This window comes from Pterocles gutturalis, unplaced genomic scaffold (genome assembly GCF_000699245.1).
Source record: "Pterocles gutturalis isolate BGI_N339 unplaced genomic scaffold, ASM69924v1 scaffold17222, whole genome shotgun sequence".
NCBI lineage: Eukaryota > Metazoa > Chordata > Aves > Pterocliformes > Pteroclidae > Pterocles > Pterocles gutturalis.
In genome coordinates, this window is record NW_010113127.1 from 30,969 (window position 1) to 37,723 (window position 6,755).

At 49.1% G+C, this 6,755-nt stretch overlaps 1 protein-coding gene across 1 annotated transcript in view; it reads left to right on the top strand.

Moving 5' to 3' along the window:
- The first annotated feature begins 5,978 nt into the window (after positions 1-5,978).
- RGS8 (regulator of G-protein signaling 8) overlaps positions 5,979-6,755 on the top strand; it is a 15,314-nt gene continuing 14,537 nt past the window's right edge. The window contains exon 1 of the mRNA XM_010074354.1: positions 5,979-6,042. The gene's annotated coding sequence lies outside the window, so the exon portion shown is untranslated. The remainder of the gene's footprint in view (positions 6,043-6,755) is intronic.

Sequence of the window (6,755 nt, forward strand, 5' to 3'; positions counted from 1 at the left end):
ATGCCTGTAGCTCCCAGATATTCAGTCTTTTTTATTTTTTCCTCTCCTTTGCTATTGTTGTTATTTTAAAATGGTGGATTGTATTTCCTTTGAATATTTGTGTCCAGGGTATCTGTGACATTGTGACTAACACCCGGGCTGAGCGCTGGGGCTGAGCTAGTTAAAAATAAGGCTAATTGGAGCAAAAGGAGAATGTGTTGGGAGGCGAGAGAACTGCATTGAGCAGAGGCTGTAGCGAAAACTTGCAGATGGCAAGAGCATGTGTACTCTTTGGGGGAAAAACAGGGGGCTAACCCCAGAGGGCTTGTTTTCCTGCAACCCTGACTGCTGTAACTCATGGAAATCCCTGCAGTGGGCAAGGACCATCTCTTTGGTGTTTGATGGGTGGGGGAAATAAACTGGTAATTTGGCATAGCTAAGAAATACAAGCATCTTCTCACTGTGGCTATCACTGCACCCAGTCCCAGAGTCGCATTCCTCCATCTGGGGAGTGTACCCATTGCATAAAGGGCTGTGCTTTCGCATTCCTGTTGTGCTGCCCTTCTCTGAGACTCCCTTGTTCCTGCAGCGCCAGGCTCCTCCGAAGCAGCACTGTCTGCGCTGGCAGCGTGAGCCTGGCCTCTTGCCCTGCCCTCCTTCCATGCAGCTCTGGAGACGTTGCCCGGTCCTTAGGGCTTGACTCGTGCAGGCGTTGGCAGAGCTCGGTGTGCATCTCCAGCCAGACTGGCAGGATGCACCGAGGATTGCAGGCCAGTCTCCTGAGGACAGATTGGTGCTGGATGCATCAGACATTTTTATGAAAGAATCACCATCTGCTGGAGAAAGAGGATGAGACCATCTCACTCACTTAATTTATGTTTTAATTAAGACTAGAGCAGCAGCCTCCAGAGATGAAAGAGAAATCCCAGCTCACCCATGCGGTTAACTCTGTTTGTATTTCATCGTACAAATACCCATTCAGCTGCTCACATGTTTAAAGTGAAGCACGTGCTCGGGTGTTTTGCTGCAGTGGGAATGACCTCCCCGTGCCACGTTGTGTGTCTGTAGGAGGGTTAAGAGCCCCAGTAAATCCTCGCTGTGGGACCTGGATGCCCTGTAAGCCCAAGTCTTTGAAACAGCAGTGATAAGAGCAAAGAAGCATAGACCTTGTCCATCATAAATGGATTTGTGACTGCAACCTTGAGATTTGGGGGCTGATTTCTAACGTTCAATAAGTGAACGGCTTGCAGTGTTCAGCTAGCAAAATGCAAGCCGCTTTGCAAACACCTTGAATGGTCTCTCAGCAGAAAATTAACCCCATCTGCCAGCAAGGTTCACTCCCTGACCTGCTTCAAGCATCAGATCCCAATCAAAACATCCAAGAGACAGAGCACCGGCAGTGGGGGATCTTTGTGGAGCTCTGTCTGTCGGGGTGGATCTGTCTCGGCTTCCCAGCCACGCACACCAACTGCGGTACAGACACTGCCATATTGACAGCAGCAGCCAGGCTGAAAGCTGGGAGGACTCCAAGGCTGCAGAGAGCAGCTCTGTGTCAACTCCAATCCTTTCTGCCTCCCTGCTCCACACTAACAGCATCCTCTCCAACGCACACGCAGAGGCACCGACACACTTCTTTACGTGTAACTGCTCCTGGGCATGGGAGCGTTTCCTCAGAGAACAACTATGAAATTGTAATCAAGTGCTCTAAAGGGGAAAACCTTCCCTTTGATTCCACGCACGCTGCCCCTCTCAGCCCGGAGCCTTCCACATTGCTTAGCTGTCGGTTTTGCCTCCTACCTGCCTGGAGGAATTGGGGAGGGAGTCGGGAGAGCGCAAGCTGGGGCCAGGAGCCATCTCGCAGCGGAGGCATCTGTTCTGCTGCAGCAATCGCAATGCCCGAGAGCTGCAAACATGTCCAGGAGAGGCTTTTATCATTGACATGGGAGAATTTAAATAGCTGCCATGCTTTCAAGCTGAGCCAGAGACAGAACCGTGGCTCACACTTTATATAACTTGTTTTTATTTTTAAACACAGCCTTTTATTTTTGAGGGGAGCTCAACTCGGTGGGTGCCTCCTGTCTCCTGCCCTGCCTCATTAGCACACGAGAGGTGGCTTCTTTTATCAGCCCCCTCTCCTGTGTATCAGCTGCTTGGCTTCCTCACCTGCCCCTGAAACTCAAGCTCTCCTTGTTTCACCTTTCAGGATTTTCTGCTTGCCTGGGCTGATGTGGAAAATTATTTGAGGTTTAAAGTGAATAGAAAAAAATTAACCCCTTAAAAACATTCTGAGCTACATCTGTGGGTGTTTCCTGATGTTACTGGAGCTCCTTTTTAGCAGGGGGAGCTGTTCTCATGGTTCTCTTCACAAGTAAGACAAGTCTGTGATTTGTTTTGCAGTTTAGGAAGCTATCTGCTAGTTGTAATTCCCTCTTGCTTTGGGGTAGGGCCCATATAGGTACCGGTCTGGATTCAGGATAAGTTTTGAACGACCATGAGTCAGAGTAGATCGAACCGCACTTTGTCATGAGAGATTTGCTAGGATTGTCACTCCAGGTCAAGGGTGGTTGTTCCTTCTAGTCCTCCAGCAAAAAAAACAAAGTTCCCTTTGGGTCACGGCAGAAGTGGACCATGGCTGGAGGCTTTGCGGCACATGTGTCACCTGAATTCCCAAAGCAGTGACCACTGCGAGGGGCAGCCGGCCCTATTGATTGGCATTTTGCAGTCACAGAGCCTACATCACCGAGCGTCTTCCAGAGAGATCACAGAGGCAACAGCATCTCATGAAAATGTACCAAAGAATGACTTCAGCTGTGGGGAGGTAGCTGCCAAACATCACAGCAGTCGGGAGAAGCATGTTCTTGGCACTAGGGAAAAACCACTTGGACTTGCAAGTTGTGAAGCACACCCTCAAACAAGCTCCTTCCAGCATGGTACTAGAAAAGAGAGATACTGGCACGGAACCAGGAAAAGTCGTAAAGTAGGAGCAACCCCAAAGAAGTTCAAAGCCCTTGTGGCACAGATCACTGTAAATATGACAAAGCCACAAAGTCAGAAATGAGAAGTGGAAGTGACAGTGGCAGGCTTGGTTTGATGGCTCGTTAAGCACGAAATAATGGAATCCCAGAGCAGCAGCAGCAGAACCCCCGAGGAAACAGAGCAAGAGTGAGAAGTTAGGGAGAAGTCTGCTTAAATGTCAAGGTGAAGGAGTTTATTCAAGACAAACCCACCAGAGATGTCAGCCAAGCAACTAAACTAATCAGCGTAAACATCGTCAGATCTTCCAGCTACAAACTGAGAAGGGTGGTCAGCTGCCAGCCACGGGAGGAGCATCCCTCGACCTGGAGAGGCAAAAGCCATACAGTGACCAGCCAGAGCTGCCTTCCTGGTCCGGATGGATATGAAAGGGCAGCCGTACTGGAAGGAACAGATGTTTTCATCTGACAGTTAGGTGGCAGAAACTGGGACCAAGTAGAACTGGTGGTGTTTGGTTTAGAAGTTCTTGGGTAAAAACCCATTTGAATGATGATCAATAGATGAAACACATGGAATAGGCAGGGAGGTATTTTAAAATAATAGGGAGGGTGAAAAGGACCCTGGAGATGGAGAGAAGATTAACGTCCTGACAACAGGCTGGTAAATTCCCTCCCACCCTGTCCAGTGACAGCCAACAAGCCAACACTGCACGTGTTCACTGCTTGTGTGTTTGCTGTTAGCAGGTCATGAGGAAATTGCTTTAAAGCGTTTCTTGGAGAGATTTAGAATTTTAGATGGGATTCAAACCTAATATCAAAATGAGTTATTTTATTAAAAGCTTTTAAATAGAAGCTGTGGGGTAGTCAGAAGCAGGAGGGCTATTTTAGAAGGAATTTGCTCTAAACCTACTGCACAGAAGCTTTCTAAAATATTACCCTGTAAAAAATATAATTCTCTTTATCTGCAATTTAATTACATTTCCCATAGTGCCTGTGTTAACAGAGTTCACTTATTTTTGTTCTCTGTTAACTCACACCTGTCCCAGGAGCTAGAAGAGAAACTCTTGATCTTCAGAGTTGTTTGCGGGCTGCTCCAGGGTCTTACTGAGGTCATGAAAATGGTGTCCTGGAGAAACAGGGACTGGGGTCTCTGTCCATACTGGTGATGGCTATGAAGTGGCAATAGATAAAAGTGGCATAAAAGCAGGAGGAGGAGCAGGAGCTCACCTGTTCCTCTGATCTGTCCCAGCCAGAGTTAGTGGGTCAGAGTTTTTGATCTGTTTGACTGAAGCAAAGTCCAGGCATCTGCATAATGGACCAGCATTATCTAGAGTTTTGTTGATTGAACATTTTGTTGACTCCCCCCATCCCACAATGTCTGAGGGTGTAAATGAGATCTGAGGGATGCCCTGAAGTGTTATGAAAACATTGTCACTCGTGGCATCCTGCAGTTGCCCAGGGAGAACCTGGATGTGTGGAAATGCATTAAAACAAAAATGACATGTTGGAAGTTAAACTCTTGGTGATGTTGGATTAAATTTGGCTTGGGTTTGGGGCAAGGGCTGAAGCTGACTGTTATTTAACTTGAACAAACCAGACTGTTGTACCAGAGGCACAAGATGAACCTCAACCTCTGACCTGGGCTGAGAGGAGATTGTATCAGCCATGGCATTTTTTCAGTGCTTGTCTTCTGATAGCTAGAGACATCATTAATCTGAGTAGGATGACCTGGGCTTTGCGATGGGAGGATGAGAACAAGGTAAATATATATCCTTGCCAAGCTGAGCCGTGAAGGAGGGAATCCAGGATGATGGAGAGCTGGAATCATTGCTGCAGTGCTACTAATCCCCGTGTTTTTGTAGTAAGGTTTGCAGAATTCTGCCTCTCCCCAGGGATGTTGCCTGGTGATAATGTGCTATCTCAAGACATGCTTCCTGCTAGTAGCACCAGGATGTCAGGTCCAGCTGTGCTTTAGCAGAGGAGAGGCAGGGGACTACTAGTTTCCAGGAAAAAGGCAATGAACTGTTTAACTGCAGAGGATTTTAAAATTATTATTTTACTTTTTTTTTTTAATCAAACAACTTCATCAGATCAAAAAAGCAATGGAGATCCTACAGCTTGAGCTCTTAGTGCGTCAGTGACCCACATCAGTGCCTGTGTGACACCCAGATGTTGTTAGTGACGGCTGGGCTCAGCTGGGGGGCTGTGCTGCAGCTCCACCGCGTAGGTGCCGCGGGTTAGGTTATTGTTAGATATACTGAGGTGCAGGACACCCCACATACATCCTCTGGGGGATGGAGGTGTGGGTGCAGGAGAGAAAAGGGACTCGGAGCCTGTTCCATGGGGCGAGCGCACCGAGGGAGGTGGCAGGGAGGCTGCTGCGGGGCAGGGAGCGAGCAGGACTGCACACGTCAGGTGAGAGAAGGGGAGACGGATGGAAGGGTGGATTTTTTTCTTCTTTCATCCCATGGCATGCAATGAGGTCCTCCCTTGCCTGTTAACAAGTTTATTTGGCCCTGCTGACACCGGGGCTCTTTGATTAAACTCTCCCATCCCTTCTCTCCATGGCAACTCCTGATGTTCTGTGATCTGAGGGCAGCACCCTTCCCTAAACCTCTGAGGAGCCGACTGAAACGATCCAGACGGATGCTTTATTCCAACATACCGAGGGTGACAACAGTGAGCTCTTTCGCAGGCATCTCCCCCCCTCCCCGCCCCCAGATGCTCCTTGCCAGCATTTGGCATCATCTGCCCGTGCAGAGCGGTCCCCCATCTCCAAGGGGGGAGAAGCTGGGGCTTTGCTGCCAGGTGGGTGAGGAGGGGATGCGGCGAAACGTGCTGATCAGGTGGGCTCAGCGGTGGGAACCGGCTGCGCAGCCGGGTTGAGGCTGCTGTAGGGTTTTGCTGGATGTGAGAGAGCTGCTCTGAGCTGCTGCTGCTGCCTGGAGAGGGGTGGGGAGGGGAGGTGAAGTGTGACTTTCACCCTGTGCAGGGGGTTGTCTCTGAAGAAGACCACTCTGCTCTCTCCCCAGAGCTTCTCTGACTGTGCTGTCAGCACAGACGCACCGGCAGAGAGGACAGGGCAAAGGCAGTGAGTATCTTTTTTTTCTCTGTGTCTGTCTGTCTGCAGTACCTCTGTGTTCAGTTTTTTCTGGCTTTCTCTGCATGTGAATGGATGGTCTTAATCTCTTGAAGCCCCGGAGGTCTCATGGGTTTGTGTTTGTTTGGTTTTTTTAATCTTTGTGCTGCTTATTTTTTCTGTTGGGATGGCTTCTTTATCTTTGCTCCGGTGATCTCTTGGGGTGGTTTGATAACCTGAATGTCATAATCATACCCCTCCCTTTCTGTCTCCCAAGGAGAAACCCCCAAAACACATCCATGATGAGACTGGCAATTCTCCTTGACCAGGGTCCTTTCATACAGGGGGAGGCAGGATGAGCGATGGAGCAGGAGGCAAAAAAACCTCACTGCAGACCTCTACTGAGATGCTTTTACTGCACACTACAGATGATATTTTTAAAGTCATAATTGATTGGCTTTATTTGCAATCGGAGGAATTAGCTGTGGAGATGTCAGCCTAGCAGCGGGATTGCCTTCACGGGAAATGTAGGTCTCAGTGTCCGTGTAGTCAGCCAGACTTTGGGATCCCAGGGAAGTTGGGTGCTGCTCAGCTGTGCAGGTTCTTGTTACGGGGGCTGGTGAGGGGGGAGTGAACAGAAGGCTGTTTCATAACAGTACCCCAAAAAGCAGCCTGCTAGAGGAGGCTGCAAGGGAGCGGGCACCCAGCTTTGCTTCCAGGTGCCA